General features: G+C 42.9%; 1 long non-coding RNA gene across 1 annotated transcript; it reads left to right on the forward strand.

The window, feature by feature from the left end:
• Nucleotides 1-4,001: 4,001 nt before the first annotated feature.
• Nucleotides 4,002-26,793, forward strand: LOC113617902 (uncharacterized). The gene is made up of 2 exons (XR_003431825.1): nucleotides 4,002-4,204; nucleotides 26,763-26,793. It is a non-coding gene; the product is annotated as an uncharacterized LOC113617902 (long non-coding RNA).
• Nucleotides 26,794-26,863: the final 70 nt, after the last annotated feature.

A 26,863-nucleotide genomic window follows, 5' to 3' on the forward strand; every position in this document is an offset into this window, starting at 1 on the left:
TTGTAATCCATAGCTGAAGAATCTAGGAAGTTATAACCTATTCAAGAAGAAAGAGGTTCTGCTTTATTTAGGATCTACACATGCTTTAAGGTCTGATTCTTGATTGTAATATACCAGCTGGGAATAGCTTTTATTTCAAAAAAGTCTCTACTATAACAGTACAGTATAATAGCTAACACTTGGAAGTTCAGATTATTTTTTCCAGAATAATACTCAACAACAGGGAAATTTTACTTTTTTAATCAAAAAGTCTTGATTACAAAAGCAAGACATGCTTCTTGCATAAAAATCAAGGCAATTGTCAAGGTCCAAAGTAAAAATGGAAAGTCTCGAACCTCCTCTTTCTTCCCCTATTCCTGTTACGAAGGGTGGTTTATTTATTTATTTTTTAAAAATAAATTTATTTATTTATTTTTGGCTGCATTGGGTCTTTGTTGCTGCGCGCAGGCTTTTCTCTAGTTGTAGTGAGCAGGGGCTACTCTTTGTTGCAGTGCGTGGGCTTCTCATTGTGGTGGGTGGCTTCTCTCGTTGCAGAGCACGGGCTCTAGGCGTGCGGGCTCAATAGTTGTGGCTCATGGGCTCTAGAGCACAGGCTCAGTAGTTGAGGTGCACGGACTTAGTTGCTCCACGGCATGTGGGATCTTTCTGGACCAGGGCTCGAACCCATGCCCCCTGCATTGACAGGCGGATTCTTAACCACTGCGCCACCAGGGAAGCCCCGAAGGGTGGTTTATAACCTAGAATTTTGGAAAACCTTATTTACTATGCCAGTTTTACAATATTACACATCAATTTTCTGAAAATTGAATAGATATTATAGCAAAGAATATGTATGTTAAAAAAGTAAGGAAAGCTCTACATAGTAATTCTTTTTAAAATTTTAAAGTATCATCTCTCTTGAACTCTTCTTTCTTTTTTTTTAACATCTTTATTGGAATATAATTGCTTTACAATGTTGTGTTAGTTTCTGCTCTATAATAAAGTGAATCAACTATATATATACATATATCCCCATATCCCCTCCCTCTTGCATCTCCCTCCCACCCTCCCTATCCCACCCCTCTAGGTGGTCACAAAGCACCGAGCTGATCTCCCTGTTCTACGCGGCTGCTTCCCACTAGCTATTTTACATTTGGTTGTGTATATATGTCCATGTCGCTCTCTCACTTCGTCCCAGTTTACCCTTCCCCCTCCCCATGTCCTCAAGTCCATTCTCTATGTCTGCGTCTTTATTCCTGTCCTGACCCTGAACTCTTATTTTCTATATGATAGTGTAGCCCAGAGGTAGGTAAAGAGGAGAAAAGTTTGAGATTTCCTCCTCTTGAAAAAATTCTTAATTACCTTTTCAATTTCCCAAGGAAGCCTGAAAGTAATTTTTGTGTGAGAGAAATAGAGTGGTACCTTGCTTGCATTGGTATGAGAAGTGATAGCGTTCCCTAGAGGGGAAGCAGAGGGGTAAATATAGCAGAGGGGGAAATTCAACAGTACTCAGAGTCCTCCTGTACAAGCCCCTCACAGTATGAGTTCATTATTTTGTCTGAAGTATTGTGATGTCCCCAAACTTTAGATAGACTCAAAGTCTTATGCAGTTATGAAGAATACAAGCCAACGATGAATAATTTAGGATTCGCTGACACTTTGGGTTTACCCATGCTGCTGTAAACACTGCAGTAAGATAGAAGCCAAGATTTGTCAGGGAATATTCTGAGTAGTGTCAACCCCATTATAAACACTGAAATCAATGTTAAACCAGAGCAGCAGCAAACCCGACAGCCGATGAACCCTTGCTCCATAGCCTTTAATTAGTGATGAGACGATAGGAACTTTGAGCCCGGGCTCAAGGCAAAAGGTTTGGGAAACATGCTAGAGTTTGCCATTAGTCTCCATTACCCAGCTGCCTTCTTGTCATGTTCAAAAAGAGGATAGGACAATAGCTGGAAGGAAAGCAAAAAGATAGGAAGGTGTTTGAAAGACTCCCAGATTATGGTGGAGGATCCACAAGATCAGTTGTGGGTTTTTGTGTTTTTTTAAATAAACTTTTGGAACTTCCCTGGTGGTCTAGAGGTTAGGACTCCATGCTTTCACTGCGAGGCCCTGGGTTTGATCCCTGGTCGGGGAACTAAGATCCTGCAAGCCGTGTGGCGTGGCCAAAAAAAAATATATATATATTTTATTGAAGGATAGGATAGTTGATTTACAATGTTGTGTCGGTTTCTGCTGAATAGCAAAGTGATTTTCAGTTGTACATATATATATGCATTCTTTTTCATATTCTTCTTCATATTCTTTTCCATTATGTTTTATCACAGGATATTGAATATAGTTCCCAGTAGGACCTTGTTGTTTATCCATTCTCTATATAATAGTTTGCATCTGCTAATCCCAAACTCCCAATCCATCCCTCCCCAAGCCCCCCAAGGTCAATTTTTATTCCCAACTTATTTATTTATTAACCAGGTGATCTTAGACAAGTCAGACATAATGACTCTCAGCCTCAGTTTCTTCAACTTTATTTTTTATTTTTTTTATTTTTTTAAATTTTTTTTGCGGTACGCGGGCCTCTCACTGTTGTGGCCTCTCCCGTTGCAGAGCACAGGCTCCGGACGCGCAGGCTCAGCGGCCATGGTTCACGGGCCCAGCCGCTCCGCGGTATATGGGATCCTCCCGGACCGGGTCACGACCCCGTGTCCCCTGCATCGGCAGGCAGACTCCCAACCACTGCGCCACCAGGGAAGCCCTCTTCAACTTTAAAATTGGGGTAAGGGACTCCCCTGGTGGCGCAGTGGTTAAGAATCAGCCCGCCAACACAGGGGACACGGGTTTGAGCCCTGGTCGGGGAAGATCCCACATGCCGCGGAGCAACTAAGCCCATGCGCTACAACTACTGAGCCTGCGCTCTAGAACCTGAGAGCCACAACTACTCCGAGTGCCACAACTACTGAAGCCCACGCGCCTAGAGCCTGTGCTGTGCAAAGAGGGGAGCCACCGCAATGAGAAGCGCGCGCACCGCAACGAAGAGCAGCCCGGCTTGCTGCAACTAGAGAAAGCCCGTGTGCAGCAACAGAGACCCAACGCAGCCAAAAATAAAAATATCAAATAAATAAATTTATTTTTTAAAAAATTGGGGTAAGAATTCCTGACTAGATCACTGAGTTGGTGTCAAACTCAAAGGAGATAATGTTTGAATATGGAAATGTTTGTAATATATGAATTGCCACACGATCAAAGGGTAACACTACTAAATCCTACTGACGCCCTTCTACGTAGTACATTTCTTAAACTTGCCTCAAACTGCTCACTTTGAGTACGCCATGTTTTTCCAACCAGGGACCTGACTGACACAGTCTATGTTAAAAATTTTATTTTTATCCTAACACAATGAGGAGCCATTGAACCGTTTAAAGTAGAGGGGAAATGATCACATCTGCATTTAGAAAAGATCATTCTGGTACTTCCCTGGAGGTCCAGTGGTTAGGACTCGATGCTTCCATTGCAAGGGGTGTGGGTTCGATCCCTGGCTGGGGAACTAAGGTCCCACATGGCATGTAACGCAGCCGAAAAACAAAACCCAACAACAACAACAAAAATAGACATTTGTCAAGTCCATCTTTGTGCAACATAGTCCAGAAACGTCCATCTCCACCAGGAATTTGTAAAGATCCATAAGGCTACATCCTCTCCTGGATAGATGCCTCGTTGAAAAATGTGTGTCCTCAGCTGGGAATCCCATTCTGTAATACTTTACTAACACTAAAAATCAATCAACTGTATTTGGTAGATGTAGGGTTCTGAAGCTCAGTATCTTCTTAGAAAGTAGTGGGTAGCAGGCTGTTGGCTCCAGCTAATGGAGCACTTGCTTCATTTCAAGGATGACTGACAGTGATGTTGTTGCTTCCCTGGAGGTGCTGAATTTCCTCTGGGTGCTCTGGTCCTTGGTTCTTTCAAATAAACCACAATAACTTCAGCTGCACAATCTTCACTCCAATATTCTCTGTGCAAATGGCGTCGAATTCGATGGTCGACTCATCACAGGTGGGAGCAGTGGGCTCGGCAGCAGGGGAGGATCCAGCTGCCTTTGCGTTCTTCCGCAGTGGCTCCGATGTGGCTGTAATCCTGATTAGCGTGGGAAGTCACCATGGGAGCAAAGGCCTCCTTCCACATCCGGTTCATGGAGAAAGCAGGGAGGAGCTTAAATCGTGTTCAAGTGAGTCCCTTCTGAACGGCTTTCCCAGAGGCTTTTCCTTCCTGTCCTGGGTAGAACATCTGCAGAGTGACGAGGCCAACCTAGCTGCACGGGAATCTAAGGACAGGAGCATTTCCCCTACCTCTACTGGAGGGGAAGGCAAGGGGGTGGGGGTTATGAATGACACAGGGAACCAATCCACAGAGTCTGCTACAATTAAAAAGCAAAGTAAATAGACGTGATTTCCTGTCCCTAAAGGAAAAATGCTAATAGCATCTTCTTGCTCTTCCATCTGAGGAAAAAAACCAAAACCACAAAACTTTAAGGCATATATTATTATATACAAATTTGTATGATGTTTTAAAAATTGTTATACAAATGGATCATGCTGTTTTGCATTTTGTGCTATTCATTTAATAATATATCTTTAAGCACTTCTAACTTTGCATATACAGATCTACTTTATTGTATAGATGGACCATGCATAAGTTATCTAACCAGTGCCTTGTTGCTGGATACTTTGCTGGTGTCCAGGGTTTTACTGTTAAAATTAACATCCTGGTGGAATTTTGGTAACTGTTGCCCAGGTTGCACAAGGCTGCGGTCCCACCAACTGTGGATGAGAGTGCTTGTTTCACCACACCACTGCCACTGCTGGATATTATCGAGGGCTTACATTTTTTCCAATTTAGTAAGTAAGTGAGTGTAAATATGTAAGTTATTTGTGACTCCTCAATGATAGTTGAGGTTAAGCATTTTCTAGCGTGAGTGAAAAAAATGTTGCTGTCATATCAGTAAACAAAGGATGTTGCAGCCATCGAGCCGTCGCATTACAGCCGCCCAGACAGTGAGCCCTGAGGGAACTCAGGATGGAAACAGGATGCCCGACATCTAGCCATCAGCCACTGCAGCCAGCCCCGAGGATGCACCCTGAGGAGATTCAGGATGAGAAAGCACAGGATGCTGGCCCCAGAGAGCTGGGTGCAGAGCAAAGGAATGATTTCAGTGAGCCCAGACTCTTGCATCCTCCCATACATAGAAAAGCTCTAAATTCCTTAACTTGAGATGTCTGGTTTTCTTTAATTAATAGTAATCTTTTGAAGTTCCAACTACCTGGTCTTTTTTGCAAAAGCTCCTCTATATCCTGGTTCCTCCATCTCTTCAAAGCAGTCCCTCAGAGCTATCTGAGAGCGTGCGTCCCAGGCGTAAGTCCTCAGGTTTGTCCACCAAACAAAACAGAATTCTCAACTTTTAGGTGGTGCATTTTTTTTCAGTCTACGCTAGTTATTGTGCTTTTGCATTTCCCCCACTAAATACCGATGCTAGAGTGAAGCTCCATGACAGTGGGGATTTTTGCATTCTTTTGTTCATTGCTTTATTCCCAGAGCCTAGAAGAGTGCTTGGCACGTACTAGGCACTCAGTCAACATTTATTCGGTAAATGAATGGAGACTTTCCATACATATCCTTTGTGTATTTTCTATTGAAGTTTGCCCTTCTTCCTGTTGATCTACCAACCAGCACCCCGATCCATTCATATTTAAATGACCAGAAATTTTCTATTTCCATCTCAAACTTCTTCTGAGCTCCTGAATAGTTACTTATCTATTTGACAGACAAGTGTACACCACTGTAAATGACAGATGACTCAACACAAAAAAGCTTAAATAATAATGGGATTTAGAGTCTCATAACGAGAAGTCGTGAGCTGCGGTGACTCCAGGGTGGTCAATGCAGTGACTCTGCCATATCGCCAGGAACCTGGGAGCTGCCATCATTCTTTGCTGCCGTCCTCAGTGTACTGCCTGGCTCTCTCCAGGCATCACATCCTCACACAGGAAGATCAGAGGGAGAGGAAGGATCATTGTTTCCTTGTGTCTCTTTTAAGAGGTAAGAAACCGGGGCTTCCCTGGTGGTGCAGTGGTTGATAGTCTGCCTGCCGCTGCAGGCAGCGGGTTCGTGCCCCGGTTCGGGAAGATCCCACATGCCGCGGAGCGGCTGGGCCCGTGAGCCATGGCCGCTGAGCCTGCGCGTCCGGAGCCTGTGCTCCGCAATGGGAGAGGCCACAACAGTGAGAGGCCCGCGTACCACACACACACAGACAAAAATAGAGATAAGAAACTTTCCCCAGAAGCACCTTCAGCAGATTTCTCTCTCCTCGCATTGAGCCACATGCCTTGATCCAATCACTGAGACTAGAAATGTAATTATTGTGATTTGCTTAGGTTATTTAGGATTTCTCTTTCAGGAGGTAAATAGGGCCAGAATTTAGTGAAGACATAACCAGAAGGAAAGAATGGTGACTTATAGTAAAGAAAAAGAAGGATGGAGGCTGGGTAGGAAACCTGTAGTGTCTTCTGCAGTCTTTTTCACATCCAACCCAATTACCATGTTTTAGGGATTTTTAACATCTCCTGAAAAGTGTGCTTCCTTTCACCTCCACAGCTACCTGTTCTGGTTATCTTTTGAGCATAGCAAACCACCTCAGTACTGGAGCTTAAAAGAGCAATTTATTATGGTTATAATATTTATAATTTATTTATAATTTATAATAATATAATAAATTAATAAATATAATATAATATAATAAATATAATTTATTAAATATAATAAATTATATTTATTTATAATTTATTATGGTGTCAATTGTGTATCCCTCAAATTCATATGTTGAAATGTTCACCCCCAGTATCTCAGAATGTGACATGATCTGGAAATAAGGTCTTTATATAACACTTTATTTTTATTTTTTTAAACTTATTTATTTTTATCTGCGTTGGGTCTCAGTTGCAGCACACGGGATCTTTCGTTGCAGCCCACGGACTTCTCTCTAGTTGTGGCGTGTGGACTCCAGAGCATGTGGGCTCAGTAGTTTTGGCACTTGGGCTCTCTAGTTGTGGCATGTGGCCTCTGTAGTTGCAGCACGCGGGCTTAGTTGCCCCACGGCATGTGGGATCTTAGTTCCCCGACCAGGGATCGAACCCATGTCCCCTACATTGAAAGGTGGATTCTTAACCACTGGACCACCAGGAAAGCCTCTGGAAATAAGGTCTTAATAGAGGTAATCAAGTTAAACCGAGCTCATCAGAGTAGGCCCTAATCCAATATGACCAGTGTCCTGCTGAAAAGGGGACATTTGGACACAGAGCCATGCATAGAGGGAGGATGATATGAAGAGTGAGAAGATGGCCATCTACAGGCCAAAAGAGATGCCTGGAGCAGATCCTCTCTCACAGCCACAGGAGGAACTAACCCTGTTGATATCTTGGTTAAGACTCCTAGCCCCCAGAACCACAAGACAATACATTTCTGTTGTTTAAGTGCCCAGTTTGTTAGTAACAGCAGCCCTCATAGGATAGGACAGCTAGTGTCTCTTGTGGCCGGTAGGTGGAGTGGGCTCAGCAGGGTGGCTCTTGCTGAGAACTGGAGAACAGAAGGTTGACTGCACTGGTCTAAGACAGGGCCCGTGCATGGCTGTGGGAGGGGAGCTCAGCTGCGGCCGTCAGGTGGAGGTCCCCTCATGCCTCTCCACAGGACGTGGGCTGCTTACAGGACGGCAGCCGAGTGCCAAGAGCAAGACTACAGAAGGCAGGCAGTGGAAGTTGCCAGTGGAAGTGAAGGTGTTTGCACGTAACTGGCACAGTGTCCCTTCCGCCATATTGCATCAGTCAAAGCGATCCCACTATGCCCGCCTAGGCTCGAGGGGGTGGAGAAAGAAACAGAGACGTGACCAGTGCAGAAGAGTGGGGGGTACTACTGAGCTCATCTTCAGAAAATATCCTCTGCCACCTGCTCAAGTCCCAGCCACAGTCCCTTTCTTTGACTGTTTGAGGCTCTCCCATTTATTCTTCCAATCTTCTCTGCAGTAGAGTCAGAATGATCTTTTTCTTTTCTTTCTTTCTTTTTTTTTTTTTTTTTTTGGCCGCACGGCAAGTCTTGCGGGATCTTAGTTCCCTGACCAGGGATGGAACCCAGCCCCCTGTGGTCTTAACCACTGGAACTCCAGGGAAGTCCCTGTTGTTCCTGCTTTAATAGGTAATATAATCCGAGGAAAGGGAGAGGGAGGCACAGAGGAAGGAGGCGGGGAAGGAGGGGACCAAGGTCCATGTGTGTCACCACACTGACCACTAAGATTGATGGATTGTTCAATCTCACAGGACGTTCTCTGAAAAGCTACATAATCTACATTTCAGGATAATCTTTCCATGGCAGAAAGAGGGAAGAATTTATTCACTGAGTCCAGAGTCCCACCTCCGGGGCTGTATGTGCCTTTGGTGCTGAGCAGGGCCAGCTCGCAGCATCGACAAGGAGCCCCTAGGGACAGAAGCTGGGAGGTGCTGCGAGGGCATGAAGGTGATCAGGGCCCTTGCAGGCCTGACTGTAGGAACAGGAGCAAGAAGCAGATGGGTCAGGAGGATGGGAGGCAGCATACAAGTGTCTGATGCATGAGTCTTCTTTCGTCATCGCGGCATGGGAGCATGGGAGATCTTAACTGGGGTGAAACCCGGGCCCTCCGCAGTGAAAACACCGAGTCGCAACCACTGGACCGCCAGGGAATTCCCTCATTGTCTTGGAATCTGTATGCGTTTCTGAAGGCTGTCTTAACAAATTATCACAAACTGGGGTACTTACACCCAGTAGGAAGCCAGCAGGGTTGGTTCCTTCTCAGGCACTGAGAGGGAGAGTCTGTTCCACGTCCTTCTGCTTGCTGTTCCTCGGCCTGCAGCTGCAGGATTCCAGCCTCTGTTCTGTCTTCACATGGCATTTTCCTCTTCGTGTGCGTCTGTCTCTGCCTCTCTCCTCATCTTGTAAGGTTGCCAGTCGTATTGGATTAAGGGCTCACCCTATTCCAGAATGACCTCATCTTAGTTTGACTAATTACATCTGCAATGACCCTGTTTGCAAATAAGGTCACATTCTGAGGTTATGAGAAGGACATGAATTGAGGGGGTTGGGAGACACTATTCAACACAGTACAATATGCTTATGTATTTTTTTTTTTTTTTTTTTTTTTTGCGGTACGTGGACCCCTCACTGTTGCAGCCTCTCCCGTTGTGGAGCACAGGCTCCGGACGCGCAGGCTCAGCGGCCACGGCTCACGGGCCCAGCCGCTCCACGGCATGTGGGATCTTCCCAGACCGGGGCACGAACCCGCGTCCCCTGCATCGGCAGGCGGGACTCTCAACCACTGCGCCACCAGGGAAGCCCTGTTTATGTATTTTTTTAACTAAACAGTGTTATTTAGAAATTGAAAATTTTAAAATGTTACCAAAACACAAACCTCCCCAAAGGAAAGTCATGTTGGATGTGAGGGTGGTATGGTTCCTTCACCTGTCACCCCACTGCTTGCCTGCACAGGTTTCATCCACCCGAATGGACACAAACTCTCCTTTCTCTTATCGTTCCTAGTATAAGCCCCATTGTCAAGGATCTATGAATGGCTTAGGCTCCTACTAATATCTGCCAGATTTTTGTTTCTAACTAATGTTTCAGACAAAAATTAGTCTACTTAATGGAGTTGGCACAATAGTTTGGAAAAAAATCCTAGAAGCAGTAACCTAGACCAGTGGTTCTCAAAGTGTGGACTCTAGACCAGCAGTAGCAGCACCACCTGGGAACTTGTAAGAAATGCAGACTCAGAAGCACTGAATTGGGAAATCGGGTAGAGCAAGCCCTCCAGGTGGCTGTGATGCACGTGCAGGTTTGAGAACCTCTGGCCTAGATCAGCTACGTACTACATGACGGTAGGATCCCGCTTAAAGCTGGAGGAGAACTCTTCATATTACAATTTGGACTTCTTCCCATCCAATATGAAAACCATTTGTGATATAATATATGTTTCCGCTGAAGCAGAAAGTTCTCAATAAAAAGGTTTCAAGTGTTTGGTTTCAGGACACTTTATACTGTTAAAAATTCCTGAGTCCCCAAGGAGATTTGTTTATGTAGGTTATATTTATCAATATTAGAAATTAAAATTGAGAAAAATTTAATACCTTTGTTTATTAACTCATTTTATTTATTTATTTACTTAAAATTTATTTATTTGTTTTTGGCTGCATTGGATCTTCGTTGCTGCGTGCAGGCTTTCTCTAGTTGCGGTGAGCGGGGGCTACTCTTTGTTGCGGTGTGTGGTCTTCTCATTGTGGTGGCTTCTCTTGTTGTGGAGCATGGGCTCTAGGCGCGTGGGCTTCAGTAGTTGTGGCACGCGGGCTCAATAGTTGTGGCTCACGGGCTCAACAGTTGTGGCTCGCAGGCTCTAGAGTGCAGGCTCACTAGTTGTGGTGCATGGGCTTAGTTGCTCCACGGCATGTGGGATCTTCCTGGACCAGGGATCGAACCTGTGTCCCCTGCATTGGCAGGCAGATTCCTAACCACTGCGCTACCAGGGAAGCCCCTATTAACTCATTTTAAAGCAACAATAATAAACCCCTGGCATGTTAATTTAAATAACACATTTTATGAAAAATAATATTTTCCAAAACAAGAAAATATTGAGAAGAGTGGCATTGTTTTAGAGTTTTGTAAATCTTTTTGCTACCTGGTTTAATAGAAGACAGCTGGATTCTCATATCTGCATTCAATCTACTGCAGTATGATGTTTTGGGCTGAATTATAAGAAAATCTGGCCTCACACAGATACATAGTTGCAAAGAGAGGACCTCACAGACCCCCTAAAAGGGTCTCCGGGATCCCAGGGGTCCTCTGACCACACACTGAGAACTGCTGTGCTATAGAAAGGTACATCTTAATAAAACTGGGACAGTGGTGGGGAATGGAAAGATTTACCCTGAGAGCTTTGTGTTAATAACTGTACACAATTCAGTCATTTTCATACTACAATTGGAGGTTGGAAAATTCTCTACTTGTCAATTCTTCCCCATTTCCAGCACAGCATAAAAATATACTTAAATATCTTAAATAGTAAAATGAAATAAAGGGCTAAATTTATCATTTAAAATACAGTTGTTTGGGAATTCCCTGGTGGTCCAGTGATTAGGACCTGGCTCTTCCACAGCCGTTGCAAGGGGCACAGGTTCAATCCCTGATCGGGGAACTAAGATCTTGCAAACCTTGCGGCACAGCCAAAAATATAAAATAAAAATAAAATACAGTCATTGGTATTTAATGGAGAAACTGTGTCTAATCATTCCTCTGACAATTAAAAGTATGAATAAATGTATATATATTTTTCAATCTGTAAGTTAAGTAAGACATATTCAGACATAAACTGTGATTCACAGTTTAAACACTTATTTTTAAAATATATGAATTGAGGGACTTCCCTGGTGGCACAGTGGTTGAGAATCCGCCTGCAGGGTTTGAGCCCTGGTCCAGGAAGAGCCCACATGCCGCGGAGCAACTAAGCCCGTGCACCACAACTACTGAGCCTGTGCTCTAGAGCCCGCGAACCACAACTACTGAGCCCGCGTGCGTAGAGCCGTGCTCTGCAACAAGAGAAGCCACTGCAACTAGAGAAAGCCTGCGCACAGCAACTAAGACCCAACGCAGCCAAAAAAAAAAAAAAAATTTATTTAAAAAATAAAATAAAATATATGAATTGAAAAATAAAAAATAAAATTGTAGACCTAAACAGGATAAAGATAAAAAAGACAACTTCTTTAGCAGCTAAGGAAACTACCTCAGCAAGGTTCAAATACTTGACCAATTTAATTTACAAATTAGTTGAAACTCAGCTTATTTATTTTTATTTATTTTTTATTTTAAGTTTTTTAACATCTTTATTGGAGTATAATTGCTTTACAATGTGTGTTAGTTTCTGCTTTATAACAAAATGAATCAGTTATACATATACAAATGTTCCTATATCTCTTCCCTCTTGCGTCTCCCTCCCTCCCACCCTCCCTATCCCACCCCTCTAGGTGGTCACAAAGCACCGAGCTGATCACCCTATGCTATGCAGCTACTTCCCACTAGCTATCTATTTTACGTTTGGTAGTGTATATATGTCCATGCCACTCTCTCACTTTGTCACAGCTTACCCTCCCCCCTCCCCGTATCCTCAAGTCCATTCTCTAGTAGGCCTGCGTCTTTATTCCCATCTTGCCCCTAGGTTCTCCATGACCATTTTTTTTTCTTAGATTCCATATATATGTGTTAGCATATGGTATTTGTTTTTCTCTTTCTGACTTACTTCACTCTGTATGACAGACTCTAGGTCCATCCACCTCACTACAAATAACTTAATTTTGTTTCTTTTTATGGCTGAGTAATATTCCATCGTATATATGTGCCACATCTTCTTTATCCATTCATCTGTTGATGGACACTTAGGTTGCTTCCATGTCCTGGCTATTGTAAACAGAGCTGCAATGAACATTTTGGTACATGTCTCTTTTTGAATTATGGTTTTCTCAGGGTATATGCCCAGTAGTGGGATTGCTGGGTCATATGGTAGTTCTATTTTTAGTTTTTTAAGGAACCTACATACTGTTTTCCAGAGTGACTGTATCAATTTACATTCCCACCAACAGTGCAAGAGGGTTCCCTTTTCTCTACACCCTCTCCAGCATTTATTGTTTGTAGATTTTTTGAGGATGGCCATTCTGACGGGTGTGAGATGTTATCTCATTGTAGTTTTGATTTGCATTTCTCTAATGATTAATGTTGTTGAGCATTCTTTCATGTGTTTGTTGGCAGTCTGTATATCTTCTTTGGAGAAATGTCTATTTAGGTCTTCGGCCCATTTTTGGATTGGGTTGTTTGTTTTTTTGATATTGAGCTGCATGAGCTGCTTATAAATTTTGAAGATTAATCCTTTGTCCGTTGCTTCATTTGCAAATATTTTCTCCCATTCTGAGGGTTGTCTTTTCATCTTGTTTATGGTTTCTTTTGCTGTGCAAAGCTTTTAAGTTTCATTAGGCCCCATTTGTTTATTTTTGGTTTTATTTCCATTTCTTTAGGAGGTGGGTCAAAAAGGATCTTGCTGTGATTTATGTCATAGAGTGTTCTGCCTATGTTTTCCTCTAAGAGTTTGATAGCCTCTGGCCTTACATTTAGGTCTTTAATCCATTTTGAGTTTATTTTTGTGTATGGTGTTAGGGAGTGTTCTAATGTCATACTTTTACACGTACCTGTCCAGTTTTCCCAGCACCACTTATTGAAGAGGCTGTCTTTTCTCCACTGTATATTCTTGCCTCCTTTATCAAAGATAAGGTGACCATATGTGCGTGGGTTTATCTCTGGGCTTTCTATCCTGTTCCATTGATCTATATTTCTGTTTTTGTGCCAGTACCGTACTGTCTTGATTACTGTAGCTTTGTAGTATAGTCTGAAGTCTGGGGGCCTGATTCCTCCAGCTCCATTTTTGTTTCTCAAGATTGCTTTGGCTTCTCTGATTGCTGTGGCTAAAACTTCCAAAACTATGTTGAATAATAGTAGAGAGAGTGGGCAACCTTGTCTTGTACCTGATCTTAGTGGAAATAGTTTCAGTTTTTCACCATTGAGAATGATGTTGGCTGTGGGTTTGTCACATATTGCCTTTATTATGTTGGGGTAAGTTCCCTCTATGCCTACTCTCTGGAGGGTTTTTATCATAAATGGGTGTTGAATTTGTCAAAAGCTTTTTCTGCATCTATTGAGATGATCATATGGTTTTTCTCCTTCAATTTGTTAATATGGTGTATCACATTGATCAATTTGCATATATTGAAGACTCCTTGCATTCCTGGGATAAACCCCACTTGATCATGGTGTATGATCCTTTTAATGTGCTGTTGGATTCTGTTTGCTAGTATTTTGTTGAGGATTTTTGCATGTATGTTCATCAGTGATATTGGCCTGTAGTTTTCTTCCTTTGTGACATCTTTGTCTGGTTTTGGTATCAGGGTGATGGTGGCCTCATAGAATGAGTTTGGGAGTGTTCCTCCCTGTGCTATATCTTGGAAGAATTTGAGAAGGATAGGTGTTAGCTCTTCTCTAAATGTTTGATAGAATTCGCCTGTGAAGCCATCTGGTCCTGGGCATTTGTTTGTTGGAAGATTTTTAATCACAGTCTCAATTTCAGTGCTTGTGATTGGTCTGTTCACATTTTCTATTTCTTCCTGGTTCAGTCTCGTGAGGTTGTCCTTTTCTAAGAATATGTCCATTTCTTCCAAGTTGTCCATTTTATTGGCATAGAGTTGCTTGTAGTAATCTCTTATGATCCTTTGTATTTCTGCGGTGTCAGTTGATACTTCTCCTTTTTCATTTCTAATTCTATTGATTTGAGTCTTCTCCCTTTTTTTCTTGATGAGTCTGGCTAATGGTTTATCAATTTTGTTTATCTTCTCAAAGAACCAGAAACTCAGCTTATTTAAAAACAATTTGCTTAATATAAATTATTTCATTGCCTAAATCCTGAAGTAGATAGCGCCAATGGAGAAAATCTTAAGTGAGAGAGTTTTATGAGGTTAATTTTGAACTCAGTAACAATAATAGCTGATATTTAGTGGTGCCAGGAATCTTACGTATGGCATATTATTCCATTTTCACAAGAACCCAACTAATATATGTCTTGGTCAGTTCAGGCTGCTCTCACAAAGTACCATAGACTAGTTAGCTTAGCAGGTTCTAGAAGCTGGAAGTCCAAGATCAGGGTGCCAGCGTGGTCGAGTCCTTACAAGGGCCTCTCCCAGGCTGTGAGTGGTAGTTGTACCCTCACAGGGCAGAAGTGAAAGAGCTCTCTGGGGGTCCCATTTCGAAGGGCATGAACCCTATTCATCAGGGCTCCACCTTCACGTCTTAATTACTTCCCAAGGCCCCACCTCCTAACACCATCACATGGGGGTAAGGATTTCAACATATGAATTTGGGGGGGGACACAAACATTCACTCCATAAGAATATAGATATATTTACCTCATTTTACAGATCAGAGAAGTAAATAAGTTTAAGCAACTTCCCCACAGTCACACTGTGTGAAAGAGAGGAAGCCTTGTCTCTCTGATTTCCAAATCCATTCTGTGGACAACACTGCCTCTCAACAAAGTGCTTGTTTAGTTTCCTATTTGAAAAATCATATAACTCACTTAATTTTCCTGGATCTCAGTTTTTGCTTCTGTAAAGTGAGAAGGTGGACCCATCTCTAAAAGAAGTAATGATTTATGAAATTCTCAAATAAGCTTGTCACTTCATTTTTGTAGATTGCATCTGTCAATTTATAGATAAGATAATGTTGCATGCCATTTCTGCAGCAAAACAAAGACTTACATCTGTTTATACTTCAATTATTGTTGCTTTAAGTCAGAATTGCAAAGGCTATATCAAACCTCCCAGGGTTTTAAACACAAAACCTGGAAATATCACATAAAAGTCTGGATTTCCAGCTTGATGGGAAAATTGAAAGACCAGGCACTGCTTGTTCCACGTTCTAAAATGGAAATAACTACCCAGAGGTGAGCAGCAGAGACCCCCATGAGTCCATGGTAGTTCCTGCCCCTTCCTGCGATTCCCCCAACACAGAGGCCGAATTTGGCCTACTTCACTCATTAACTCAAACTGCCGGTCCTTATTATAGTCATGTGAGTTTTCAATCCCTGGTGTAAGAAAATATACAGTTTTTAGGAATGGTGACAATGTGCTACTGTAGGCTGTGCTTGGATTTATATATGAAATTGCAAGAAGTCAGTGTATTCATGCATCCGACTGACATGAAATTAGAAAGACCTCCTACTTCAATAATGCCCGCGTATGATTGTCAGGAACACCACGTGAAGGTCTGTGTTTGTTTCTGCTAGAGCGTCAGTTCTCAACCTTTGAGAATCTCTGGATATTCGCCTAGGAATATGCATTTTAACAAATTCCCTAGGTGACACTTATGTATACTCAATTTTTAGTAGCATTGTCCTGGGAAAGCAAGTAATTAGCTTTGACTATAAAAGTAAAGGCAGAAAGGTAATTCATTAATTGGCAAAACTGTGTTCCTTGCAGTGGTCCTCTGGCAGGACATAGTAAATTGGAAGAAAAGTCAGAAGAGAAAAAAGATCACTCCTAGCTGGAAAGATCACGGAAGGCTCTTGATGAATACATAGGATGCAGACGTGCTGAGTGGAAGGAAGGGTGTTTCAGGGAACAGAAACTGCGTGAGCAGAGGCTCAGAGGCAGGAAACTTGGCAGCACGTCCAGGGAAGGGCAAGCAGTTTGTTTTGGTCACCATAAAGCATTCCTTAAAGGGAGTCATGGGTATAAGCTTGATCAAGGCACACAGCAGCTGGAAGGTTTCTGAAATGAGGGCTGATATGATCAGAACCGTATCTGGGAGAATTTGCCTGGCATGAGTCGAGTGGAGAAAACAAGAGGTGCTTTAATGATTTAAACTAAAGGGATACTACTGGGACAAGAAAGTAGGAGAAAAATCTGGAGGCACTCTGGGAGTAAGTCATAGACTGGACTTGCAGCAGTTTGGTTGCAAGGGGCAGAGTGAGTCAGACATGGCCCCAAGGCCCGGACAGGCAGTTCTCAACCTGGGCTGCATGCTTGAATCACCTGGGGAACTTTTTAAAATGCTGATGGCTGGATCTCACTGCTAGAGATTCCAATATAACTGATCTTGGATGAGGCTCATGCATTTTTTTTTTTGAAGTAACCGTTTTTTTGTTTTTTTTTAATTGGGGTATAGTTGCTTTACAATATTGTGTTAGTTTCTGCTGTACGACGAAGTGAATCAGCTACACGTATACCTATATCCCCTCCCTCTTGGACCTGCCCCCCACCCATCCTGCCCTTCTAGGTTATCACACAGCACCGAGCTGAGCTCCCAGTGCTCTACAGCAGCTTCCCACTAGCTATCTATTTCACACATACATTTTTTTAAAATAAATTTATTTTATTTTATTTATTTTGGCTGCGTTGGGTCTTCGTTGCTGCACACGGGCTTACTCTAGTTGCAGCGAGCAGGGCTGCTCTTTGTTGCGGTGCGTGGGCTTCTCACTGCGGTGGGCTTCTCACTTCTTGTTGCGGAGCACGGGCTCTAGGTGTGCAGGCTTCAGTGGTTGTGGCGCACGGGCTCAGTAGTTGTGGCTCATGGGCTTACTTGCTCCGCGGCTTGTGGGATCTTCCCGGACCAGGGCTCGAACCCGTGTCCCCCGCACTGGTAGGAGGATTCTTAACCACTGCACCACCAGGGAAGCCCTACACATACATTTTTAAAGTAAGGTTTCCCCCCATGCCATCCAACATGCAGCTGAGTTGAGACGCCCCTGGCGAGAGCCTAGCTGAAATGGAAGTGTCAGAAGTCCAGTCACGGACAGAAATTGGGAACACAGGACATGTTGGTTGGGGAGGAAACAGACAGTTCTTCTGGGCTCAGTGAGTCCAAGGAGTTGGTGGCATTTCCAGGTAGAAGAGCCCAGTAAATGTTGGAATTGCAGACTGGGAGGTGCTGAGAAGGTTAAATCAGAAAGGTAGACCTAAGAATTCAGTGCTTACAGGTGCTAAGTGAAAACAGCTGTTCTGAATATTGTTTGAAAGTAGGTCGGGCATTTGGCAAACAGTAAGTTACAAAATTGTCATGGGAGACAGAGAGAGACAAAGATGGGCCCGTGCTAGAACTGGAGGGGTATCGGTACGTAGGGACTCGAGAAAGCAGACCATTCTAATGTTTAGCACTTGAACTCCCTCCTTCCCTCCCTCCCTCTCTCCCTCCCTGCCTGCCTCCCTTTTTTTTTTCTTCTCTCTCATTTTGAGGATTTTCATGTTAGGAAAAGTAGAAAGTGCTGAGTTACACACTTATATAATTAAATTCCCAACTTGGACCACTGTGGCCTCTATCCTCGGTTGGCTTTCCGAAAACATTACACCATCCCTTGAAAAAAAAAATACTCTTTGCAATAGGTGTGGAATTGACTGTGGAGATTGCCAGGTACATTGGCCAGAGAATGCTAGGACTCAGCTGAAACTAATTAACCTCTCAGACAGACAGCAAGAAGAAATCTAGCAAGTTCTGGGGCTTGGTCATGGAGACCAGAATTCACTTCTATTTGGGAAAACGCTGGCCTGTCCATCGTGTGTTAGCTGTACAATTAGGTCACTGATCCGGGTTGGAAGGAGCCTCCCCGTCCCCTTCCGCTGACTCTCCTGTGGTTGTGTTGAAGGTGTGGCCAGACTTGGCCTCAGAACCAGGCTGTCGTTACTTTTGCACAGTGACTTCTTCATGGGCAAACACCTTTATTAGTTTTCTGTTGGGGGCGTTCCTTAGGGGAGCAGATTCTGAAGTGAGTGTAGGGTCATCAGCCATGGAGAAGGAGGTGTCTACTGGCCACCTCTTCACTCTCCGAGGAGGCGAAAGAACACCTTTTGGCATCTTGGGGTCGTAAGAGCCACCTCTGCCTACATAATAATTGTGAGTGAAGCCAGTCATGGCTAAACACACACACACACACACACACACACACACACACAGATAAGTCAGTTTTGCCAAGGGGTGACCTGGGTGCAGCCACAAAAAGCACCACGAAGGATGACAGGATCTCATCCATCTGTCCTCCAAAGGCACATTTGTGCCCAGTTCTCTGGGACCCAGATAACAAGGTTGAGATTTCCATGGGGGCTCATACTGACATAGACTTTCAATTCATCTGGATTTAATTGTTATAAGATTTTAAAACCCTATGATCAGGACTTCCCTGGTGGCTCAGTGGTTAAGAATCCACCTACTAATGTAGGGGACACGGGTTCGAGCCCTGGTCCGGGAAGATCCCACATGCCGCGGAGCAACTAAGCCCTTGAGCCACAACTACCGAGCCTGTACTCTAGAGCCTGCAAGCCACAACTACTGAAGCCCACATGCCACAACTACTGAAGCCCGTGCTCCTAGAGCCCGTGCTCCACAACAAGAGAAGCCGCCGCAGTAAGAAGCCCGCGGACTGCAATGAAGAGAAGCCCCCGCTCGCCACAACTAGGGAAAGCCAGCGCGCAGCAACAGAGACCCATCGCAGCCAGAAAACCCCTATGATCTTGTTTTAGCAACCCCACGCTCACCTCAGCCCTGAGAAGTGTGTAGGGCAGGGCCTGGTGGAACCTCCCCTTACTAAAGAGAAAACCCAAGAGTGGAAAGTGGTGAGTGATGAGCCCAAGGTCACACAACTAGCTACAGCCAAATCGGAATTGGAGAACAGATTTCCGGGATATAAGCCCTGAACCCTTTTCATAATGCACAGGTGAGGCGTCATATGCGTGCTTGTTCACAGTCATCATCTATTCATTAACCTGCGAGCACATTTTGAGCAGATTCTCTTTCCTACCCAGGCTGAGCCTATTCTTTTTTTAAAGGCTTCTCCTTTTTTTTAATTTAATTTTTATTTTTGGCTGAGCCGTGGCATGTGGGATCTTAGTTCCCCAACCAGGGATCAAACCTGGTGCCCCCTGCAGTGGAAATGCGGAGTCTTAACCACCAGGGAAGTCCCAAGCTTATTTTGAATGAAATAGAGAACCAGTTCAATAGAGCCCTGGCTTACTGAATTCGTACGTTAATTGTCTAACCTACGTTTTAAAATATTTGCTACTGGGACTTCCCTGGTGGTCCAGTGGTTGGGACTCTGGGCTTCCATTTGCAGGGGGGCATGTTCGGATCCCTGGTCGAGGAACAGCGATCCCCCATGGCATGGCTCGGCCAAAAAGAAAAAAAAAAAATTTGCTACTGTCCTCACTTCGTAAATGTCCTTCATTGTGACAGGAAAACTAAAAAAGTCCTCAGGCCCTTTTTTCACCAAAACGGTCACAGCGGTAGTAAAACAGAGCCTTTACCTTACTGCCCGCTGCCTGCAGGCCTTCTGCTTCTGTCCAGTGGGGACAGGACAGAGGGCAAGGGCAAGGGCAAGGGCAAGGGCGGGGTGGCAGGTGGTGGTGGTCCCTGTGTCGCGAATTCTCCGTGCTACGGCCAGTGAAAATCAAGTCAATGAGTAAACACAGTAAATACAGATTGGGATAAATGCTTTTTAAAAAGTGCCCCAACGAAAAAGAGGGGACTTATTATCCCCAGGGTGGATTGGGTGTAATTTCTTCAGAAAAGAAGGTAATGAAGAGGTAATTAAGGTGCAGATTCGGAGGTTGGAAAGGAGACAGCCGAGTGTTTAGACAGGTCATTTATATCAGTCGGCATGGGCTGCCTTACAGCAGACTGGCTCGCCTAAACAACATTTATTTTCTCAGGGCTGTGGAGCCTGGGAAGTCCAAGATCAAGGTGCCAGCTGATCCAGTTTCTGGTTTTCTGGGTCCTGGCTTTCAGAAGGCTGCCTCCTTGCTGTGTCCTCAGATGGCAGGAAGAGCGCAAGCTCTCAGGTGTCTCTTCTTATAAGGACACTAATCCTATCGGATCAGGGGTCTACCCTATGACCTCATTTCACCTTAGTTACTTCCCAAAGGCCCTATTTCCAGATGCAGTTACACTGGAGGCTAGGGCTTCAGCGTATGAATTTGGATAGAAGTAATTCAGTCCATAGCACCATTTAAGCTTTCTGTGCCTCAGGGCTTCTGCAAAATATAATTCCTATGAGGCCTAAATCAGAAGAAGTACCATAGAAGAGAAGGTCACAGTTGACCCAGTGTCATTTGCTTATGCTGATTGATTTCCTCTGAGTTTATACAAACTGATATGGATGTCAAGCAGTTTTTTTGTTTGTTTTTTTGAGAGGTTTGCTTTAGTCCAACTAAGTAATTTAATATTGAAATAAGGAAGAGATTGTTGCTTGCACATGCAGGTTTTTTCTACTGAGGCAAAAAATGGTGATATTATTTATTCATTATATGTACCCTTACCTTTTCCAAAAGGGACTGGAGGCTGCTACAAAATGAAATGGAGAATTTTTTGGTTCAAATTCAAAATTCTTTGACTGCAAAAAAGGCCAAGTCAGGTTGGAATTTGTCTTGTTGTTGTTGTTTGTCATTGCTATATTTGTCCTCATTTTTCTTATTTTTTTCAGTACGCGGGCCTCTCACTGTTGTGGCCTCTCCCGTTGCGGAGCACAGGCTCCGGACGCGCAGGCTCCGGACGCGCAGGCTCAGCGGCCATGGCTCACGGGCCCAGCCGCTCCGCGGCATGTGGGATCCTCCCAGACCAGGACACGAACCTGTGTCCCCTGCATCAGCAGGTGGACTCCCAACCACTGCGCCACCAGGGAAGCCCATACTTGTCCTCATCTTTTCTTTTACCTTCTCAACTTCATCTTTCACTATAGGCAATGCGAGAAACGTGCCAGGACACATGGCTGTGCTTTGCGTTCACTCACATAGATGTGAGTTCTTCAAGTGCAGTTGTTGGCCAGTGGTGTACGTTTACTTTCTAGTAGATCCCCCAGGTAGGCATGATGCAATTCCTACACATTAAATAAAAGGAAGTATGAAGAAGATCATTTAGGGTATGCAGCAGATCTGCTATTGTCTTACCTTCCGCAGTTCTAATAATCTTCTAAGTCAGTTTTCAGGACTGTTGGAAAGTCCTGTCTAGAGGCAGGCCTTAAAATGGTTTTCTTCCATCTTACAAAATTTACATAGAGCCAGCTGGCCAAAAGTTTCTGAAAACACAGCTAACTACTCTAAGCAGACCCTTCCTTCTTTCCTTTTGAAGGCTGTCCCCCTTTCTGGTCCCACCACTTGTCTTACTAGTACCCAAGCAACCTCCTATCCATCCTTCTGATTCAAGGGTAATCATCCAAGGGTCTCAGTAAGTACTGCCACCTCCTCCAAACTACCCCACATCTTCTGTTACGGGCTGCGTTGGGTCACCCCAACACTCATGTTCAAGTCTCACCTCCAGGGCCTCAGAATGTGACTGGTTTTGAAGGTAGGCCTTTAAGGAGGTAATGAAGTTAGAATGAGGTCATTAAGGTGGGTCCTAATCCAATCTGAGTGGTGTCCTTATAAGAAGAGCTTCAGACAGAGACACAGAGGAACGAGAGGACACATCAAGAAAGCGGTCCCCCACAAGCCAGTGAGAGAGACCATTGATGAAACAAACCCTGTGGATGCCTTGATCAGACTTCCAGCCTCCAGAATTGTGAGAAAATAAATGTCTGCTGTTTAAGCCCCTCAACCTGTGGTCAGTGCTTCGTATGGCAGCCCTAGCAAGCTGACATAACTTCTCAGTTGCTCTGGATCATACACTCAACCTTCTTAAAAGGAAGTGGGGGCCAACAGGCTTTAAGAGCTCCAGCAGGGGAAAATATTATATGCCATCCTTGTCTGCTCAATGCTGGTATCACAGATGTGGCATCAGTAGGACATATACTTCAAGTTTCTTTTCCAGCCCTTGGGAGTAGGCTCTGCTCAGCCATCTGTCCTCTCGCCCAGTCCCCTTGAGACCATTGGAAAACATTTTTGAGATCTGGAGATGGTAACATCTATAAAGGTAGTATAAGTTTTTAGTCTCTCTCATGGAACTAAAACTCAGTAGGTACATTCTCAGCTTGATTTTTTTTAATATTTACTTATTTATTATTTTATATATTTATTTTGGCTGCACCAGGTCTTTGTTGTGGCACGTGGGGTCTTTAGTTGAGGCATGCAGCCTTCTTAGTTGTGTTATGCATGCAGGATCTAGTTCCCTGACCAGGGATCAAACCTGGGCCGCCTGCATTGGGAGCTCGGAGTCTTACCTACTGGACCGCCAGGGAAGTCCCTCAGCTTGATTTTTAATTTTTCCCCTGGTTCTTAATTATTTTATCTTCTTTTGTTTATATAAGTACTTTATGATCACTAGAAAATTTTTGGAAATCTGGAACCACTACTATTTTGCCATATTTTCTTCTAGCCTTTTAAATATATTTATAGAATACTTTAATCGATTAAAAATCTGGGACAGTATTTTAACTCCTAGATATGTTGTGTGTGTGTGTGTGTGTGTGTGTGTGTGTGATTCTGGGGTTTTTTTGTTTGTTTGTTTTGTTTTTTTGCTGCACCTCACAGCTTGCAGGATCTTAGCTCCCCAACTAGGGATTGAACCCAGGCCTATGGCAGTGAAAGCACCAAGTCCTAACCACTGGACCGCCAGGGAATTCCCCTAAATATGTTTTTGTATATAATTTTTTTTGGCTTTTTCTTCATCTGATATGGTATTGAGCCATCTTATTAAAACTTTCATAAACATTCTATGAAAGTACAATTTTATTTAAACTTTTCCCCGTTGTCGTATCTGGACTCTACCTAAATGTAACTCTGCTGAGTTGGTCTACTTCACACTCCCAACAATCATCAAACACATAATCCGTCTGAACACAAACTTGGCGCCTTTTCTAGTGTGCTGCTGTTCTTACTGGGTTTGTTGTTGGTTTTGATGATGATGCTGTCCTGGTTGGAGAGTGTGGGTGGTGGCTGTTGTGTGTCTATCTCCCTTTATCTGTCCTTAGTGCTGTCCAGCTTACTCCTCTCTCTCTTCCTATCACATTTGTTGCCCCAGTCTTGGCTGACTCTCCCTCTTCTCTGCCCTAGAAAGGGAATATTTCTTGCTGAGGTGAGAAGTCTGATTCCAATAGGGAGACACAAAGACCATGGCAGGAAAAGGCCCAAGAGAGGACAAGGTTGGGGTACAGCCAGGGAAAGGCAGAAAAGAAAGGACATCTGGGTACTTTTAGGACCAGTAATATAGGCAAAGGTTAGTGCCATCCTATGCTATAGTAAATGAGAGCATTCACCTCATGCCTGAGTCTTAGAGGGTTCAAGGCAGCTTCAACAAAAAAGAAAGATGAGGTAGCAAATAGGAAACTAAAATCTAATAACGAGGGATTCCCTGGTGGTCCCGTGGCTAGGGCTCTGCGTTTTCACTGCCAAGGGTGCGGTTCAATCCCTGGTTGGGGAACTAAGATCCCACAAGCTGCATGGCATGGCCAAAAATAAAATAAAATATAATAACAAGACATAATTTAGGTAAAGCACTTAGAACAGTGTCCAGCACATGGTCATTGCTCAGTAATGTCAAGACATTGTTGTCATTATCATTCTTGTTATTCTGTAGCCTTTGGGGGAATCCCTTCTTGCACAATCTTTCACAATTGACTGCTATTCCTAGGTTCTACTAGCCAAGACTTCCAGTGAAATTCATTGGAACCAAGGCAGTGACTTTGTAAGTGGAAAGTACAGCACGAAAAACATTATTTCCATTTTTAATTAAAAACTTAACTTGATACAACCTGAGCTTTCCCTGTGCCAGGGGACCAATAAGCGGAATAATGGGATGCAGCCAGTTGCCACATATAATTCCACTAGCTTTTCATTTCTGAGCTCATTATATTTACTTAGAACAAAAATCTAAGATCATCTCTTCTTCCTAAGTCTAACTTCTCTCTGTGGTGAAGACTTTCACAATTTTATATAACCTAGAGCAGGTATTCCAAATACTCATTCCTCCAGTGGCCAGGTGGCTAAAATGAATGATTGCACTGAGCCCAACGTATAGCGTGTACACCCCGTCTAAAGGGGGCAGCAGCTAGTCAGCTAGAGCAGCATGTAACCAGGCAAGAAATGAGCCATATTTGTCTAATTTTCAAGAGAAGCTACAATTCTGTATATTTATCTGAAGTCTCCCATTTTTTAAATCTTGGAAACGAATTTTAAAATTTCTAAACATTGTGAGAGGCAAACAAAACACCTCTGCAGACCACTGGTTTGCAACCTTAAACTCAAGGCGTTTGCTTCACACTCACAGAACCTGTCACCTCTTTTGGTCCAAGCTGAATTTCCAATCACACAGCCTAGGCTGAGCTACCCTGAGGATGTCTTTACACTGTGGTAAAGCCCCCCACCCTCCTCCCCAAAAGAAGTAAAGAGGTTGCCTACTCTTTCCTTCTAGTACAAGAAATGTACTACCAACTGAGAAATAAAACTGTGCCCAGACATTTGGGTAGGGAATTATAAAATCCTCCTTACAGGAGGGAATTATGCATGTAGTGTTTACGCAAAACAGTAACTCCATGTATAAAGGTAATTAATATCCCCACTCTATTCCAAAAGAATTTGCTAATAAGGGATATAACAGAAGAAATAATTAAGGCAGCATGTTTCTAATTTTCATATTTGAGGAGAGAAATGGAAGGAATTAGCTTTCTTATGAAATTAGAAGTTAAAAAAAAAGATGTGACACATCATATCAAAACACTCATTTAAAGAAATGCTGTTTTTAACCCTTTGTTAAAGGACTGAAAATATACCCCAAAGCAGCAAGATGATTGTTTTAGTATTGCACTTGTTTAAACTTAAAAATCTCTAGTTTTACTCATTAATGTGATATAATATATCTAGTTCTAGTGGCTAAATTCCAGCATGCAAGTTTTGTATAAGGGTATACAATTCATTCTCATGTTTTCAGTGTTGATTTTCAATAGACAATCTTGTGGTTCATTTGTTGAAGAAAAACACATGCTTTTATTGTCTTACTAGAGAGTATTAACATTAAAAAATATGACCCCTCCCAAAAAAAACCCCACTTTTCAGTCGCAATTAATTAAAAAAACTTTCGAAGTAAGAAAAGATACTACTTTTTAAAAAGTATCCCCAATGTGGGCTAAGAGCTTCTAACTCTGTTGGGTTGCCAATTGGTCAAAACAGAGAAAAACTATCCCTTTTGGGAAATTAACTGGCAATCAAGTATGAGCTATAATGAAACCTAAAAGAGATCTTTTTATTGTTTTCTTAGATTTTAATTTCTTTTTTTTTTTGCCCCACTGCGCATCTTGCAGGATCTTTGTTTCCAGGACAGGGGATGGAACCCGGGGCCCTACAGTGAAAGCGCTGAGTCCTAATCACTGGACTGCCAGGGAATTCCCAGATTTTAATTTTTATAAAAAAGGTTGGGGAAAAAAAAGGTTGGACATCTCTTTCCCAACCTTTTATTGATAATCCTATATTATAGAATAATAAATACTGTAGTTCTTCAAGCTAATTAATGATTAAGCTCCTATGTTGAACTTAAAGGACATTTTACTTTTTTTTTTTTTTTTAACTTTCTCCATAGTTTTCTTTCTTGATGACCATGTTTCTGGTAAATGTAAAAAATGTACATCTGTAATTCTGTACATAGATGACATAGTATATTGTTTTCTTCCCAGTGTGGTAGCTAACATGTATTTAATTAAAGCCTGAACTTTAAAAGGAAAAAAAATTCTTTTACTGATGAAATATGCATTCGGTAAAGTCATAAAAATGTTTGAGCACAATGCTTCGCGTATAAAAACATGCAAATGTTCAAGCACAGTGCTTGAATATATTCAAGAAATATTTGCTTAAAGAAATGTTATGTGAATGAAAAGGAATTGTTTTTTCTTTGTTCCATTTCACAGTAGTATTGCAAAGAAACACTTCAAATAGTTGCTATGTCAAAAATTTAAATTTATTGTTCAAATTTTAACGTTTTTAATCTACATTTTACCATTAGCTTATATACAATTTGGTAAAAGAGTAGAGGAGTTGGTCATTGTTACTTAAAACAATGCATCATCTTGTTCTGGGGGGAAATTAACATAATTTGAATGGCCAAGTAGTAAAAATTAAACAAAGCATTGCATTTACTGTCCATTCAATGCAAAAATCCTAAACAAACTTGCATCGAGGAATATAATGAAAGGAATCAATACATTAACCTAAGTGTTGCTTAAACAGATTGTGCATCAAGATCCATTTTGAAGACCTGTAAAAGACGGATACGGCTCTACTGTGGATCCATATTGAAGAGAAGTGGACTTATGGTCTAAGCAGGAGAA

This window comes from Aethalodelphis obliquidens, unplaced genomic scaffold (genome assembly GCF_003676395.1).
Source record: "Aethalodelphis obliquidens isolate GAN/ISIS:26980383/991018 unplaced genomic scaffold, ASM367639v1 scaffold5, whole genome shotgun sequence".
NCBI classification, from domain to species: Eukaryota; Metazoa; Chordata; class Mammalia; order Artiodactyla; family Delphinidae; genus Aethalodelphis; species Aethalodelphis obliquidens.